Source organism: Aythya ferina, assembly GCF_964211825.1.
Source record: "Aythya ferina genome assembly, chromosome: 23".
Taxonomy (NCBI): domain Eukaryota; kingdom Metazoa; phylum Chordata; class Aves; order Anseriformes; family Anatidae; genus Aythya; species Aythya ferina.
In genome coordinates this window covers 3950581-3968587 of record NC_140321.1, presented here as the reverse complement: position 1 = coordinate 3968587, position 18007 = coordinate 3950581, and the positions used below count along the sequence as shown (strand labels likewise).

At 37.9% G+C, this 18007-nt stretch overlaps 1 protein-coding gene and 1 long non-coding RNA gene across 5 annotated transcripts in view; one reads left to right on the top strand and one right to left on the bottom strand.

Moving 5' to 3' along the window:
- Nucleotides 1-782, bottom strand: part of TANC2 (tetratricopeptide repeat, ankyrin repeat and coiled-coil containing 2) — a 280392-nt gene extending 279610 nt beyond the window's left edge. For all 3 annotated transcript variants that reach the window (XM_084496021.1, XM_084496023.1, XM_084496015.1), the window contains exon 1: nucleotides 541-782. The gene's annotated coding sequence lies outside the window, so the exon portion shown is untranslated. The remainder of the gene's footprint in view (nucleotides 1-540) is intronic.
- LOC311422703 lies at nucleotides 472-17480 on the top strand. 2 transcript variants are annotated; one of them, XR_014685488.1, is made up of 4 exons: nucleotides 472-587; nucleotides 5850-5951; nucleotides 8484-8638; nucleotides 17099-17480. It is a non-coding gene; the product is annotated as an uncharacterized lncRNA (long non-coding RNA). The 2 variants fall into 2 exon arrangements; XR_014685489.1 differs by lacking the exon at nucleotides 17099-17480 and adding an exon at nucleotides 12064-13015.
- Nucleotides 17481-18007: the final 527 nt, after the last annotated feature.

Sequence of the window (18007 nt, the reverse complement as noted above, 5' to 3'; positions counted from 1 at the left end):
GGGAGAAGGGACACCCCCAGCTCAGTGCCTGACAGGAGAGGGACCGCCATCTCCACAGAGCCTGCAAACACCGTGGGAGGGCTGGGACCCGAAGAAGGGACTTTCCCCCTCGCTCAGCGCCTGAGGGGAGAGGCGCTGCCATCTCCTCAGCGCCGGGAAACGCCGCGACCGCTGGGCTTTGAGACTAGAGGGGGAGCATAAACCCTACAGGAGCCTTCCCCCGGCCCCGGGGCCTGAGGGAAAGGACAGACTGGGGGGAGTGAAGAAAACGGGGGGGATAGCGCGGGGCTGCCCGTGCTGAGGCGCGGGCATGGCGCCTCCATCCCCCGCTCTCCTCAGGGACGGCGCCACCCCGAGCGGCCGGCGAGGCGGGGAAGGAGCCGGGGCCGGGGGGGGAGATGGGGCAGCGGCCCCGGCTACCGCGGCAACAGGCGGCCACCGCCGGCCCGGGGCCGCTCCCCTCAGCGGGGTGGGCGGCCAAAGGGCGACCCCCGCAGCGCTCCTCGCTCCTACCCAGCCACCCGCACCCCCCTCACTCACCCCCGGGCGCGTTTCTCCCCGGGAAATGGCCTCCACAGCTCGGCCAGGTAACTCCTCCCGCGGCTCCCCGGCGCTGGGAGAGTCCCAGTGGCAGGAGACGAGCGCCTCCTTCTCCTCCTTCTTCTTCTCCTCCTTCCTCTTCACCTTCTCCTCCTCCTCCGTGGTTGCCTCAGGTGCTCCCTGAGCCCCCCCGCCGGCCCCAGGCAGGTAGAGCTGCTGTAGGGTGGGGAGCCCCCCCTGCTAGGAACTGCCACCGATGTCTGGCTGTTGTAACAGCTGGCTGTGATTAAACAGGGTAATTAACGCCGAGGAACCTCTGCGGGAAGTTGGCAGCAGGACAGGTGATGGTTGGCGCGGCCCCGTTGGAGTTGGCCGTACCCAAAGCTGAGGTGAACAAAAGTTGCTTTGTTCCCTCGTGCGGATATTGCACGACAATATGTTTTCCTCATATCATCACAGTTAAACACTTCGGTCCTACAGAAAATTCGCCTCACAGGTTATAAAACAATCATCCTGGGGTGCTGATAATATCCCCTAGGGAGAATACCCCAATGAGCCCAGCTTGGAAACCATGCCCTGTGCTCCTGGGAAGAATAAAGCCTCCCTACAATAATCTGCCTGAAGAAAAATAACCGGGTAATCAGTTTGACCTTAATCATACAAAGTGGGAAGATTAGCCAGACATCAAAAAAGATGAGTTGGCCTGCCACTTCTTGTGCTCTATCATCCCATCCTGCGCCACCCCTTCATTTTTAGCCACTCTTCGGTGCTTAAGAAGAAGGGAAATCGTCCTAGGAACACATGTTAAAGGGTGAGGCCAGCATAAATCTTGCTCAGCTCCATAGCTAAACAGATGATGCTCTGAAACAAGAGATTTGAATTGTGTTAATACAAAGCTGCAAGTGTTACGAGCCTATTGATTGCAGCTGCTGGCAATGTCATTGTCCTTATGACATCCATGAATTAAAGGACAAGCAGGAAAACTAATAGATTCACATGATTTGAGATCAGAAAGGGCTTCAAAAATCATCCAGTCCAATCAATCTCCTTGCATTCACAGACTACACGATTTAGCTCAGAAGCTGGACAAAACAGTGCCTTTTAAGCAGATAACTAATTGTGAATATTTCAGGTGATGGCAAATTCACCATTTGGTACGCTATTCCACTGCCCAGTTCTCCTCAGCACTGGGGTAATCGTGTGATTGTGGTTGTTCGAAAACTTGCCTGCCAACTCTGCAAGGCAGTAAATCTTGTTCTGCTTTTGTCACTACAGTTGCAAAGCCATTCACTATCAGGTGCTTTTTAAAGGTGTGTGTAGATACACACAGTGATCAAGTCACCTCTTAACCTTCTTTTCAATTAAGCTAAGTAAGATAAGCTCCTTAAGCCTTACATCAGTAATGCTTGTTTTCCAGGACCTGGATCATTTCTGTGGCCCTCCTTTGAACTTTATTATTTCCACATCCTTTCTTAAGAAAAGGGATGAAAACCAGATAGATTGTGCTCTCGCCTTTTGTCCTCACCAACTCACTGCAAAAGAGAAGGGGGAAACTAATTGATACTCATTTTAGTGTTTTTGTGTTTATTTTTTGAGGTAGAAGCATATTACAGAGAGGATTTTAATTTCTTTCAGTACAGCACTCTTCATTCTTTGCTTGACATGCAGTGGGCATAGTGGAAACATGTATTCCAGTAGTTCACAGTCATTTGAGGGAGAGAAAATGACCCATACGATCTGCATTCTCTTCTGTTTTATTTTCTGGTGTTGAGTAGTTTCATTTCTATCCCTACGTACAGTACTGGTGCGCATATAGGATTGTGGGATTTACACTTGTAAGAAATAATACAATAGATAAATAAGGAAAAATATAAATACAAAGTGTTATTTAAGTCCATAGGCAACTGACAGACCTAGCTTTTTTGTTTGTTTGTTTGTTTTTTTGTTGTTGTTGTTGGGAATACCCAGTACTATGAGCATAATAATGTCTTTATAACCGTGACATTAAAATAGAGATTTTTATATTTTTTTATGATGCTTGATGATTTCTGATCTTTAAAGATATACTTATGACATTCTTAGGACCTATTTTCAAACTTGTTTGCAGGCTTTAAACAGCTACTGAAAGCTTCCTTAATAAAAGGTGCTTTAATAAAAAATCCCAAATATTGAAGACTTATGCTAAATATTAAGAGCTGATATTATTAAAATACCACAAAAATATGATTGTAGATTATTAAAACCTAACTAAAGACCTTAATCCCACAAAACACTTGTTTCTAATTCTGTTGTTCACAAATTAAAATCATGAAGTTATGCTTTAGTGTTTTGCAGGATGTGGCCTAAACACGGACAGTTCTCAAATTTCAGGCAGTCTTCAGCATCAGCTTAAAAAAGAGAAAAAATTGAAAGCCTTTGTGTTTTCTGAGCTCTACCCCACTTTCGTTAACACCAGCATGCAGACTACAGCAGAGTTTTAGTGATGCAACAGGACAGAGTTTGGCCCTTGGGGAATAACTTTAGCAGGTTGACTTACGCTATCTGATATGGAAAATAGACTCAAGCGTTGGTGTGTCACAGTTCTTAAAATACTAAGTCACTGAAAATGCCTACGTAAACAGTGTGTAAGGAAAGGATCATAGCTACTGGCTTCAGAGTCTCTTGCTCTTAAGTAACCATGGAGCCTCCAACGTCCTGTGTTCTCTTTCTTTTTTTCCTTCTTCACCTCTTCCCTCACTTTCTTCTTTGCAAATAAAGCCTATCTTCTGGTTTACAGGGGGTAGGTAATCCCATCATGGACTAGTACCTGCAATAAGGACAACTCTGAATTCATTTTTTGTTCTGACAAAGAAGTTGATGAATTGCAGAAATAAGTGTTATGTATTGCCAGCATAACCACTAAATGACACATTTACAATTAGACAGCATGATTTTCATTTCGTGGAAACAGGTCTTTCCATTTTTCTAATTCTAGAGTCATCATTAATTTGTATTTAAATATCAGTCCTGCAGAAAACACCAAATCTTCTGTTACTAAAGATGTAGGACATGATCAGCATCAGTGGAATTTTGCCCATGCTATCTTCCCAACATGTTATAAAAAGCAAAGCATAAGGTCATTCTTCACATCTCACTTAATCATTGTTTTCATTTCCTGAGATTGCCAACAATCAATTTATGCCATACAGGGAGAGGTATTTTGTTTGTCTGCTACTGCTTAGCTGACACATTTTCAATGTTACATTGGCCTTTTACATGGGTGACGGTGCAGTTTATTGCTTGAGAACAGTGAAAATACAAATGTGCATTGTGCGTTTTTATGACAAAAATTTTGAAAGCAAAACTTGCACCGGTTGTGATGTTTGAGATATTCTCACAGACTGCATGTGATCGCTGTATACAGTGAAAGAGGAGGTGTTAGGACTAAATCATGACTTTCATGCAGCAGGAGCTGCAGGTATGTCATTAATGATCCAGTATGTATGTCCTTTATTATTATTATTTTTTTTAATCACATTTTGCTCTCTCTCTGAAAATAAGTAACTTGATTTTCCATAACAATCTCTCTCTGGCAATCTGTTGAGTTATTGGCAAATCTATACAAGATTTTTGGATATCAAATTCCTGACTATTCTTCATCTCTAGTTTGCACTGGCTATAACAAGGTTCATTGCTTTCTTTGACAGATGCTAAGTAGTTAAGACATCAGAAGTAGTTCAGGATGGTAGCTAGCACATTTTTATCACCTTTCTCAATTCCTTTGATAATTTGTGATAAGAATTTCTGAAATACATTCTCAGAACATCTATTTCATATCTAAGAAACTTTGATTTTGACATCCCCTTAGATATCTTGGATTCTTTCAGAAAAATGTTGTCATGGTACTTTCTTAAAGACTGCCTTGTGCTCCACAGTCTATGAGCTTTGCTCTTAGCACTTCTGATTTATCTCCCTAATTCTCTGTGAATATAGCTCACATTATCTCCTCTGGTGCATGGAACACATCTATTTTTACAGGCCAGTTGGATCACCAGAAATTTGCATACTGCTCCTTGGATCATGCTGCTGTATCTTCTCTCACATTACCTCTCCTTTGTTTCAGATTTAGTTGAAATCAAATGAAGAACCTTCTGGATATGTACAGAAGGTAGTATTTGCTCCCCAAAACATGTTGTTTGGGGGAGAAAATAAATCTGCAGCTGTGCGGAGAGCTTCTAAGCAGACAGAGATGGATTCTCTCTTTAACATGCAGCTCCAAATAGAGAGCCGGGTAGAGCAGCACTAAGGTTGATCAGATTTTTCAGTTAAAAATACAGTGCTTTGGTATTAGCAACTTTAAAATCTCCCAATTAAATCAGGGATATTAAAACCAATTTTGTAACCTGTACAGGTGACGTCATGATATGAAACCACGGAGTTGCCAAACTATTTCTGTAGGGTTCAAACAACCACATGGAAAATGTCTGGCAGTACCTTCTCTCTCCTCTTCCGCACTCTTCCCTATAGGCAGAAACATGGTTTGTTCTACATAGATTGAGTCATCCAGTTATTGTACTTACCTTGTAATGTCATCCTCAGACATGTTAAGACAAGATTTAGCTTTCAATAGTATTTGGCACAGAACACATATTCCTTTTATGGTTAGAATTAAACCCAACTGCAGAAATTATTGTGTTGGCATAACAATATATTTTTAAAACAATCTTTATATCCAGTCCAGGATGACAAATACCAGGCTGTGTTTATCACTCTGAAGAGGAACAGTGTGAAAATGAGTAAAGAGAAAAAAAAAAAAAAAAGAAGAAAAAAAAAAAAAAACAAGTAGGATTATCCCATAAAGCAGGAACACAGTAGTCTAAGCAAGCGGACTTTATGGCTCTGTACTCATAGCTTGCTCCCTGTATTACCGTGGCGAGGCTGAAGACATCTGTTAGTGTACTAATCCTAGAATGTTTTATTATTTTAGTAAAAACTTGATGAATTACCATAGGGCCTAGAGATTGCTCAGGAAAGAACACTAATACTGTCCACAGTGTACTTTAAATTCTGACAATATCCCAATATTACTGAAGTTTCCTGTGATCAGATTCCTAGTTTCCTGTCTATGAAACTAATGCTCTGTTGAATCCCAATGCCTCTAATTTCATATTAATGAATAGACCAAACTTTTTTAGAGTAGTAAGGAATTTTGTAACTGTTGTTGGAATTGGTAAGTCAAAGCTTTAATTTGCCACCAATAGCAAAACAACATTACATTTTAGTAGAATCAACTCTAAGAAAAAAAGAAAACATACTTGCTTTGTGTACAGGTTTTGGTTACCTGGTGGAGATATGAAGCACAGCCTCAGAAGTTCATCAGCAATGCACGATATTTGAGCAAGATGCCATACAGGACAGATTCAGAATCTCAGGTAGGACAGAAAGCAGCATAGAAAAGCAAGAGATGACTGCAGCATATATTAAACGTTATTTCTACTTTTTCTTTGTATTGTCTGAGAGTAGTTCTTCTAAAATTGCTATTTCTGAATTACATACCTTTTATTTCATTAGTTTATATCATTAGTTTAAAAAAAAAAAAAAAAGAGTCATGCAGCAACATTTCCATCAGCATCTTTGTTCTGCATTTATTTTCTGCAGGGCTTAATAATATTTTAATATTTTAGCATACGTTTCAAATGTATCCTTAAGTCATGTCTACTTACTGCACTACCACAAGTGGAATTTCTACTCCTGGCTTTAGAATATTATTAACATTTCAGTAACACTTACAAGCCTTTATAAGGTTTAGGCCCCAGTAGCCCACTTGCTGTTTAAATACAGTAAAAGACTGTGACTACTCCTAATTGCTTACTAAGCAACGATAGCTATTCAAGAGAGCATCTGGAGCCTCTTCTGCTTCATGCATCATCAGAATAATTCTCAGCTAAATTCTGAATGCTAGTCTTTATTACTGGTAATTATGTAAGAGGCAGAGAGATCACATAATGAATTTTAGAGCCAAGACGAAATTTGTAAAGATGGCAGTTATATCATCTGTTGATTTGCAGATTGGGCCAGTTTGATGTGGAGTCACTGCAAGTAAATTTAGAACTCTGCAAAGCTGTTCATACAGTCACTCCATTGACTTGTTACAATTTAATAGATTTTTAAACTAACTAAAATGGGAAAACTAAAGTAATAAAGGAAACATCCAGAAAGACTGCTGGAATATGATATTGCTATACTGAAATAAATGTATCTGTTTGCAGCTGCTATCTTATTGTCAATAATTTAAAAGCCTAAAGGGGAGGAGGGGAAAACGGAGCAGCGTAGGAGCTTTTGTTAGAAACAGCACACTATACAATCTGTCTCTAGTCCATAAATTAAGATAGTTTCTTTGGCAGGCAAGTCTACTCACTTGAGCAGGTGTAAACTGTAATATTTATGGACAAGACTGCGAATCTATTACTTATATTTTTGAGATGGTGTACCTGTTACCACCAACTTCATTATGGTTGTTCACTCTACACAAACAATTGCTCATCTCTAAGGGACTTGCAATCTGAGTCTGATTGCACAATTTTTGGCAGAAAGTTTTGCAAGTAAATAAGGGTTGCAGGAATTAGCATTTCTTGAAGACTTTAGATCAAATTTAAGTGTTTCCATTAACTTCAGGAACACTTGGTTCTGATGAAGCTAGACTACTGACTAAATGCCACAAGGGCAAACTTTGTTGCATACATTAAAATAAAGACCCGCTGAGAAAAAAAGTTTTTTCTTTTATTCATTTCTTTTAGGATACAGCTGCGAGTCCTCCTAGTCCAAAGGCTAAACAAATTATGCATCATACAAATATATGTCTTTCAGACCCAAACCATGAGAATTTGCTTGCTTTCTAAGTCAAGCAGTATTTTAGCTTTATGACTATTGGTAGAAACAGTGTTTTTTAACTTCTAGAATACTTTTTCTAGCAATTTTATACTAAAATTTAACTCTGGTTGGATACTCACAGTAATAGAGAAAGTGTGGGTTTGTTTACTGTGCAAATTCTCAGTGTGCTCAGTGTCAAGCAGGGACGTATGGCACTGAATTTCCAGTCACGTGTTACAGGCTGGTCAAGTAGCTCTTGGGGGAAGTTTAACAGGACAGAAGCAGAAGGTGTCTTTACACCTTTTACAGTTGGCAGGACAACGCTTCTGATTCTGGCACGTAACAGTTCGGTTTTATAGGCCACTCTGACAGCTTTATACACAGCAGAGTGTATATCAGCAAGGCACTGCTGCTTTTATCCCCCTTTATTCCAGTATGCCAAATTTGTGGAGGATAGAGGCTGCTGTATGATGCTGATATTAGCCAGGGATTCCTTTATTCATAGGCATAAGCAGGTGAATCTAATGTTTGTGGCCATTCTACCTGCTCAAACTAATGATGACAGCATTAGAATAGGAAAATCAAAAAACAAGAAAAAAGAAAAACACAAACAGCTGCACAATCAGACTGATCATCAAGACCACTCTGTAGTTGCACAGCAAGACCACTTGCATTGATAGCAGTACTTCTGCAGCATTTCGGCGTAAGAATAATTGGAAAACAAATAAAAGCATTTTTTATTGTCTAAGATGAGTTTTCCACACAAGTAAGGAAAGGAATAGAAAACTCCATGGAAAACATTAGCCCCCTCATTTTACAGATTTTATCTTCAGGTTTAACAATGAGCATCCTTGAATGCAATAAATCACTGAAGTGGTTTTTTGTTTACATTTACCAAGATTACTGCATTACTAGGTCAGATAATTATTCCCATCAGTGGCGGGTTTAGTCATTCTGTGGATTAACTCTTTTATCACCTGATGTACCTCAAAGAATATGAATGTTGAACACTCAGACATGAGATCATCTCATCCAGGTGCATAACGTAGAAAAATCTCTCTCATTCCAGGAAAATAATGTGTTTTGCTCCTTAGGCAAGTCTGAAACTACAGAAACGGAACAGAGAACAAGCTGAAAGAAACAAAAACTCCACGCAAGGGAAAAACAAAGCAAGGAAATCTGAAGTTCCATCTTTGCTACAGGTTGTTATGACACACCGTGGCCATCAAGCTTACCAGTCATCACACAGGTAACTAACTACATTGTGGTCATACAGAGCTGCCAATGCAAAAGATTCCATTTTACAGCGCCTGCCTTAAAAATCCAAAAGAAAAAGAATAAAAAAGCCACAAGAACTGAATTAAGAAAAATTAATTCAGTTAACAACTACATTTTTCAGCTGTTCCTACACCCACTGCATCTTTCAGTTTCTTAGAGGGGTCAGATTCTTGTTCATGACAAAGCTGTACTGTGCTTCCACAGCAGAATGAAGAAGAAATAAAATTCATTTAAACCCCTTAATACTCAGTAAAACAAGGAACTGTTGTACATTACATGATGCAAAAGTACTTGTGTAATAGCTTGTAGATTCACAGAAGTCCAAGGGACCACAGTAATTCAGCAGTGATACAGAACTCCCCAAATTATGTTATTCACTCAATAGTTGTTCACCGTCTTGCAGACCAGAACTGCGGTTCATAATAGCTGCATCATGGGATGAGATCTCACTGATCATCAAAAGAAGTTTGGTTATGTTTTTGCTTGAACTTATTTTTAGTGTAAGACACCGATAACTCAGATATTCTACTGTTTGTGTGGTTTTAATGAATTTTCAGTCATCCATAGCCATCTGTTGGAACAACACTCATCAAAATTTAATTATTTTGAATATTCTACCCTATACAATTGCTCATCCATAATACAAAAGTTGGAATAAGACTGAATTGACATTAAGGAAAACACTATGGTCACACAAGGACTGGTTCCTTTATAAATGTAGTTAGAAAATAATAATAATAAAAAAAAAGTAAATCCAAAGTTCTTCAACAGTATAGCACACACCAAAAACTGTTCTTGAGTTTTCCAGGTGACAAAGACCAATAATTATGTCATACTAAGCTGTGTTAATATTTGCCTCTCTCTAAAGGAAAAGCAAGCTTTTTTTGTTTGAGTGTAACTGAAAACAAGTGAGGGTGGAGGGGGCTGTTGAACTCAGAAGTGCATTAATGCAGGTTTTGTGCAAGTCTTCCCAGCCAGTTTATAACATTTCACAGTCTAGAAATTACAGAAAAATAGATTCCTTAAGGATTCAAAATAAGGTAGGGAAATTCTCTGGTCTCAGAAAAGTCTTCACCTTGTAGAAAATCTAGGGAAATCTTATACCAGTGCTAGAAAATGCACAAAGGAGCCCAATGAGTAAAAGTTAATGCCATCTCAAAATTTGATGGCCATAAACGGGTTGAGTTGCCAACTGAATTGCTTCTCCCTCAGCCAAAACTTCCACTTGCTTAATCCACGTGTAGGAGGATCAGCTACAACCTACCACATCTGATGACTGTATCTCACCAGGTACCCAATTTCCTAAGAACATCATAAGAACAGAGTCTGCTGCTGCAATTGTTGTGCTATTTCCCAGATAACTTTAATATGCTGAGATCAGGATATCTGTGCTTATTGCTGTTCATAGTCTGTTTTCCATTTGCTGTCATCTCCATAAGGATATTCTCAGAGTTAAAATGTATTAAACATGAAAATGTAGTGCTGCATCTCTCATCAGAGTATGATATTTCTCAAAACAGACATGGCTCATCACAAAGGTTAATCTGTTTTCCAAAACACCATTTGGTAGTTCCATTGAACTCTTGTCTTAATCCAAAATACCCCAAAAGTTCTGTGATACACTTTAAGCATTAGAAAAACAGTCAAAGCATATTAACAGAGGGAGGTGGTTTTTTGGAGGTGTTATTTTTTGTTGGTGATTTTTGTTGTTGTTGTTGTTGTTGTTTTTTTTTAATAAAGGAAATCAACATTTTATTTATTGATTTACCAGCTAGGAATCCAGAGAATAAAAGTCAAGAACTGCTAAATTTTCTAGTCAGGTTCCCAGGAGAGCAAAACTAGCCATGCCCAGCTGGAACTCAGGCACTGAGTACAGTTAGATTTCTCACTCGTGCCTGAGCTCTCTCAAGAGCTACAGACATTACATATTCCCCGTAGCCTACACGTCTGGGTAAAGGAGTTTCAAAGATGAAACTTCAATGAGGCAGAAAAAGTTGGAGGAAATCTTGGTTCCAGTCTGCTTCACTAAGAGCCGTTCTGAACTTAGATCCCTGTGATACTTTGCCAGTCCCCAACAGCAAGATCACAACTGCATGGACTTCCTCCTCACCAGTATTTGTTCACACTCATGCAAAGTAAATGCTGTAGGTGAGAAAGCCTCAGGAACCTTCCCACTAGAGACAATAGTTTAGTAGCTAGAGCATTCATATGGAGGGGAAACAAATCCAGTTCTCCTACAGCATAAGTGAACTTTCTAAATACTAGTAAAAAGATGGGATGTTGCTTCCATGCTTCCTGTGTTATAGGAGAAAATATGGATGTCCCCAGAGAGAGTGTGAGTCACAGAGTTTCAGATATGGAAAAAAATCTGTCTTCTACAATGTGAAATTAAGTCTATAGAGTAAACATTCTCTTATGTGGTTGGGTTTGTTCTCAAATCAGGTCATTACATTTAGGTCAGAGTCTTTCCCTAACATGCACAGTACTGGCAAATGCAGAGGATATTACTTTGACTTGGCTGCATTCAGGCTTTCCTATTCTACAAAGCAAAGTGATCTTCCATGAACTTGGCAAACATTAAAACATGCAATGGGCGACTGTTTTGGCTGTGTGTGCACGCCTCTCCTATACACTTTTTCTTTCAAGTGACACTGCTTTTGCAATAGTTATATTCAGTTTTCGATGCATATTTCTGATAGTAATTTGAATATGCTGCTCAATTACCAACCTCACATCTATTCTGGTTGTTATACTGCCATCATCAGTGTACTACATGAACAAAATAATGAACAATCATTATTTGACTATCTTTTTCCCCCATCATCTTTCCAGTGAGAAAATAACACACTGCATGCTTTGGTTTTACCTTCCCACCCCCCCCCAAAAAAAAAAAAGAAAAAAAAAAATCTGTAGTACAACACATCCATAGTAGAGAAGACCAAGTCAAAAAAGTGCATTCAAGTGTTATTGTTGGGTCAGTAAAGGGATTGTGATGGGCCCTAGCTTCCTGGAAGTTCATTATACCATCTGAGACTACTCTCTGGCTAACGTCTTCATCAGACAGTAATGCAGCTCAACAGAAGCAGAATAAGAGTTGAAGCCAAGGACCTGACATCCACATTATACGCATTTTAGAAGGTTCCACTTCTGACTATCGCTTGGCTGGTCATATGGATGAATACTAATTACCAGCTGGAGTCTGTCTTCCAGTCAAGCTTCATCCAAAAGGAATTTTAGTATGTGCTGTCCCAGTCTGCTCCACAGTTAGTGGAGACTACGGAGTTGTTCCAAAAGTACAAGTCTTAAGCCTGGACAAAATGCTACTGCAGATGCACCCTTTGTCTTCTCAATGACTCCCCTAAGCTGCACTTGATAAAGCTTTTGTTGTTTTTACAGGTGTGTTTGAGCGACAATCAATTAAAAACTGAAGACAACTCAAGACAAATCTTTACCTAGATGATTTTTCCTTGCCACTGGTCAGCCCCTTAGTTTTGTTTAAATTCACGTGGGTGGTTCCCAAGTAAAGCAGTATTGCTGGTATTCATTTGGGTGTAGGACGGATTAAGGCCACCTGTCTGTTTAGCACACAATACACAATAGCTCATTGAGGAAAACATCACTCATGGCGTAAATTATTTGCTAAATACCAATCATCTATTCATGTAGCTTGACTGGAAATATTTTTCAGCCCTGTGCACATTGCATACAAAGAAGAGATATGCAGCAAGTTTGTTGTTCTATTTACATGCTGACAACAACCAGATTGATATTTAATGCATAAATGTTCAAAGATGATAATTTTACAATTTAATAAAATACAAATTTCATAATTAGGCCACTAATCTCTTTAAAGCCTCTTTCAGATCCATGAAGATTGATTCTCCAGTAAGAAGTAAAGAAATATTTGCAAATGCTATTTCGTGGGGTTCTATGGATTGAGAACTTTGAGGAAGCATTCTAGTGTAACTGAACTTAGTTCTAGGGAAACAAGCAAGTGAAACCACCTTGGCTGAGTATCTGGTAGTTCGAGCCTATTTTTCCTAAAGGACTGTGTCAACATACAATGTTATGTTTCCTCAGTCTTTCACAGGAAAGGGTGGTGAACTGAGCAAATTCACAGTTGTTTTACAATTAGAATAGAATGAAGACAGTGGTCCAAAATGATCTGATGACTGACAAGTTTCACAACAGTCTTACCAGGCAGCCCCTAAAATATGTGGGTGTTTTATTTCAATCTGCCACATGACTTTTGTGCCAACAAATATATTTGGCTTGTACATATGTCATGTATTATATTACATGATAATTCTTTTACATTCATGCAGCTTTTAATGAAAACAAGTTTACCCTACAGATATTTCGATTTATTTAACTTTGAAACTATTTGGTGAGGATTCAGTTTGTTTGCATTATTTAATAGCTATTTCCAGAAGAAACATTTCTTTTTGTTTAATAAGCTTTTTTTTTTATTATTTTTTTTGGTAGTTACTGAGCTAATTCACTAGCCTCATAATGAATGAATCTACTAGTTCATCATTTCTTCATCAAATCTGTAATATTTTTAATTTTCAGTGTATAGTATGTCAAGGTATTTGTTTAAAAAGTGAAATAAGACTGTTTTGTGCATTGCTAACTGAATGAAAATATATCTATACATTTAAACCAGAAGACAGACAAATTCCATGTTTTGCTTATCCTCATGTTTTCTTCCTTCTCTTTGTCCCTGATACAGGGAATATGTATGCTTCCTTTAAATCAGGTGAAAAGAGTATCTTTCTGATTTATTTCAAAATAAAGGATAATGGAGATTTAAAGATTTTTTTTTGTGAACAACAGCTCCCTCTAGTTTTTGTTCTGCTCTGTTTGGTGCCAACAGGGAGTTGAAACTAGAATAAGTCTCTCCCTAACACAAAGATAGATCTTGGTGTCTTGCTTTTAGATTCTGCAATACAGTGTTTATGATCTTTAACCTAAATTGAAAGCCAAATGGAATTAAAACAGTGGAACTAAGTATGTTACAATGGACTGTGAGATTAGAACATTACGCCCACTTTATGGTGTCAGCCTAAGTAAATATTAAAAATATCTGGTTAAAAATAAAAGAAACTATAATGCCTGTAAGAACAGAACCTAAATTGTTTTAAAACTGAATGATGTGGCTCATATTTTGTAATCTGGGGATGCAGAACATAATTATTTGTCTTTACTGTTTAAAGCTTATACTCCAAGATAGCAACTGAGCACATGTAACTTTCAGGATTTTTTTTTTTTTTTATCCTTATTCTGCTCCTCATTTGCCGTACAGCACAGTAAATTGCAGTGTTCAATCATACAGCTACACTGTCCTGAGCTTTGAAACAGCATCCAACACTCTGAAGGAGACCTCCAGTCCCACAGTAGAATAGCAAGCACCTGTGTAAGTCTAGACCTTCCTAGGGTGTTTAAAAAGAAAAGTGAAGCTATGGTAGGATGTACTGAAGGCCTACTCTGGTCCTGACACACCAGGCTTGATCCTGTGGTTAGCATGGCAGTTTATGGAGAACCTAAGTAAAGATAAGCTTCTTTATTTGCAAAGAGCATTGGTTGAAAGCTTAATTTACACATTTTTTTTTTCTTTTCTAAATTGAAGTTTTTATGATAGGCACCTGATAGTTGAATAAGTTGTTAACAATGTGAACACATCATCTTTCAGAGTATGTGATGAAGACGTGACTATCTTGCTAAGTTAGAGTATTTAGACCACAGAAACTCCACATAAATAAAATATTGTCCAAGCAAAGCAACACCATACTACGTGAATTATCCACAAGCAAAGTTAGACTGCAGCGACTGTGAAATCAATAGCAGTAATACCATTGACTTCGAACAGGTTTTGTATTTACGTTCTACTGTCATTACAGAGTGATATTTTTCAACATGTCCCTTCAGCTTTCAGCTGCAGTGCTTTGAGCTCTATGGATGCTTTGTGGGACAGAAGACTAGGTGGTCAACTCCTCCATTGCCGTGCTGCCTCCCCACAAGCAGCAACTGGTGAATAAAATAATATCCCTTCATTATTAGGAGAAACAAACACTCCAAGAGGAATATCTGAATATTATTAAGAAAACTGGAATTATCTCCTGTCAATGATACAGTGAGGTGGAAATTGTTAAACTAAAAGAGCATATACATTTGTCTCAGTTTCTAATTTCATAACAATATTGGCTTTATAAGCTTTTGTACTGCAGGTGTTGTTTTTTGTTTGTTTTTTTTTTTTTTTTTGTTTGTTTTGTTTTGTTTTGTTTTTTACTTTAAACTTGTAAAATTAACTTTGCAGTGTGTCATATCATTTTCAGAAAACATACCAGAAACAGTTCACTAAGTTGGATGACAAAATATTTCTATTTCTAACTTTGAATGTTGCTGTACTACTAACAGATGATGCAACATGTAGAACGTACAACAACATTGTGATACAGCTTAATGAAATTATCTTCTTTAAAGTGTGCAAGTTAGTACAGAAGACAATTATAATCAGGAAAGTACTTGGCAGAATCAGTTCAGAGAGGTTTTAGGAGACGGTACTTCAGGAAAAGTTAACAATAATATTGATTATCATTCTGCAACTACTTTGTACTTATCACCACTTTGACGGCGGCCCAACACTAAGATGTTTCTCTCTAGTCATTAGTCTCAGCTAATACTCTCGCCTTCTAGCTATATCATTAGGCATTATTCTTCCTCCATGGAAGTTTTCCTTCTTTCTTTCTAATGAAGGTTCAGCAATCTTTTCTGTATACCATGTAAAAAGATTACATTTATACAGAAGTTGCCAGACTGTGACTAATATATCTGTTGGTACATGCTACGTTTCTTTGGCTCTCTCTACATAAACAAAACCCCAAGCCCCCTCTTAGATGTTTTATTCCAACTCACTGTACTAAAGATCTCAAAGAAGATGGGAAAGGAACCCTTTACTGCCTTAAAATTCAGACTGACACCATAGTTTCTGTAATTGAGTCGTCTTTATGATCTTCTTTCCCCACACATACACATGCAATCAGAGAATTTTTTATTTAAACCCATGATCACTTAGGAAGTGAATATAAATGTAAACTTTAACCAGTGCTATGCATGGACTTTTTGAATCTGCATGAGAAAAAGGGCTTTAGGTTTTCCCAGTAGCATTTGATTAATATAAGTTAGATTAAGTATGCTTATATTGGAGAATGTTAGGTTACTACCTTTATAAGAGCTTTTGTGAACAAATAAGCGTCATGCTCACAAAGCAGGTAAATGTAATCAGACGTAATCTGCTAAATATTTACACAATTCCACTAATAAGCCCTTGTCTCAACATGTGACGTCTCTTCTTTCAGCTTTTCCCCGTGTATCCAAAGATATTAAGCCATCTTTGTCTGTGATTGGGATAAAAAGTTGGATATGCATGAAAGTTTACTACATTATTTTCAAGTTTATATCATTTTTATTAACATAGCTTTTAAAATTCAAAATTTGAATGTCTGGTTAATTAGCTACTCTGCTTTTCTTTACACATTAGTCTAGAGTTGATGCTTCAAGTGTAGCAACTCCAAGAATTAAATTGTATTATCTCTAAGAGTTTGTTATATTCCTTCTCTAAACTACGCAAGTGTTGTTGGGATGTCTAATTTGAAAATTAGAATTTTCAGTCTTGAGCTCTCAATATTTTTATTCATATTTGAGCATCCATTAACATAAAAAGTCACCATGTTTTATCTCTTTGCAAGGAATTTCTAAAGACTAGAATTAATTTGAGCGTGAATGGTAAATGGATATGTGTAAGAGAAAAATACTAACATCATAATGACAAAGGTCATGGCTGTCCTCTAGAATACAGAGGGCAGGATTGTTTTGTGGAATAGGAACATACAAAGTGTTTCATAATTGAGCAACCATGATGTGATTTGAATGGCTCACATTGTAGTTCCCTTGGTGATATTAACATGCAAAAGGTCACAAGTCCAAATTAGACTTACAAGTTAATAGATTAACTGGAAACGGTCACTCATAGCTGTTTATGTTGCATTTGTACTTTCTTAGGTAATAGAATCACAGCTTTCATTCTTATTCTTGTAACAGTGAGATCACTCTGGCAAGTTATCTGTAAAACAGAATAAAGATTTTGAAGAGAAGGACTTGATTTGTATAGGGAAGAGTCACATAGTCCAAAAAAAGATCTCTGAATAAAATACAAATGAAAATTTGAAAAAACATACTATAGAAATATCTGTCTTCAGAACGCTATGCAACTCAGGGGAAAGATCAAAGAGGAGGAGAAGAAAGGGGCTTTCAGGATTGTTTTCTTTCTGGTGTTCGCACACAGATAAATTTGCACTGCAGTTGTTTTTTTGTGTGTTTGTTTGTTTTCTTAAGAGTAGGTGAAGTTCAGTCACCTCTTTTGTTTTTCTAGACCTCCTCAAAAAACAGTTATGGAAGGAAACGTGGATCTGTCACCAAATCTAGAAACAAACATGGCCTTTAGTTTCCTGTTATAGACAACCTATCAGTCAAGCAGAAGTTGAAACACAACATAACCTATAGAAAAAAAAAAAAAAGAGAAAGGGGTGCATGACCCAAATAAAGCCACCTCAGGTGAGTACTGTCTACACGGAATCGAGCCGTTTGTCCTGATGCTAGACATTGCAAACTGGATGGATGTTAATCTAAGTTAATCACGCTTGTATTACTGCTGTGAATAGACATTTGCTTTATTTTTTTCATACAAACACATTAGTTTAATAAGAATGTACCTTCAAAGTAGAGCTCACACTTACATTTTAGGTTGGTTTTAAACTGTCACACAGTGGAAATTTTTAAACTGGAATTACGCCTATAATGATAAACTTTGAGAAGTACATGAAATGTCTCAGTGGTGTTATTCAGCACACTTGAAATTAATTTTAGAATAAGGAATCACAGAATATGCATACATGCCTTTTAGAAATGTGGGATCAAAGGCCAGAGATAAAGCATGTCTTCTAATCTCCCTATTCCTCCAGGGCGCAGGCAAAGTTTTGCAGGCATGTTCACAAGGCTTTTAACGAGCACAGGATCAAGTCTTTATTTCATCCAACTTTGCAATTGGTGGAGATAAGACGGGTAATTTAAAATAAATTATTTGAGTTTAAAATACAGAAAATAGTGAAGTTACCTCTGCTTATCATTGTTAATTGTATCTAAACGACAAATAAATCCTCCATAATTTAAATAGCAGACGTTAAACAAGTTCCGACCTAACAATGTGTATGAGTAAATTCTCAGAAAACAATATGAAGTTTGCCAGGATTAGCTAATCAGTTTATTGTTTCGGTGAAGTCAG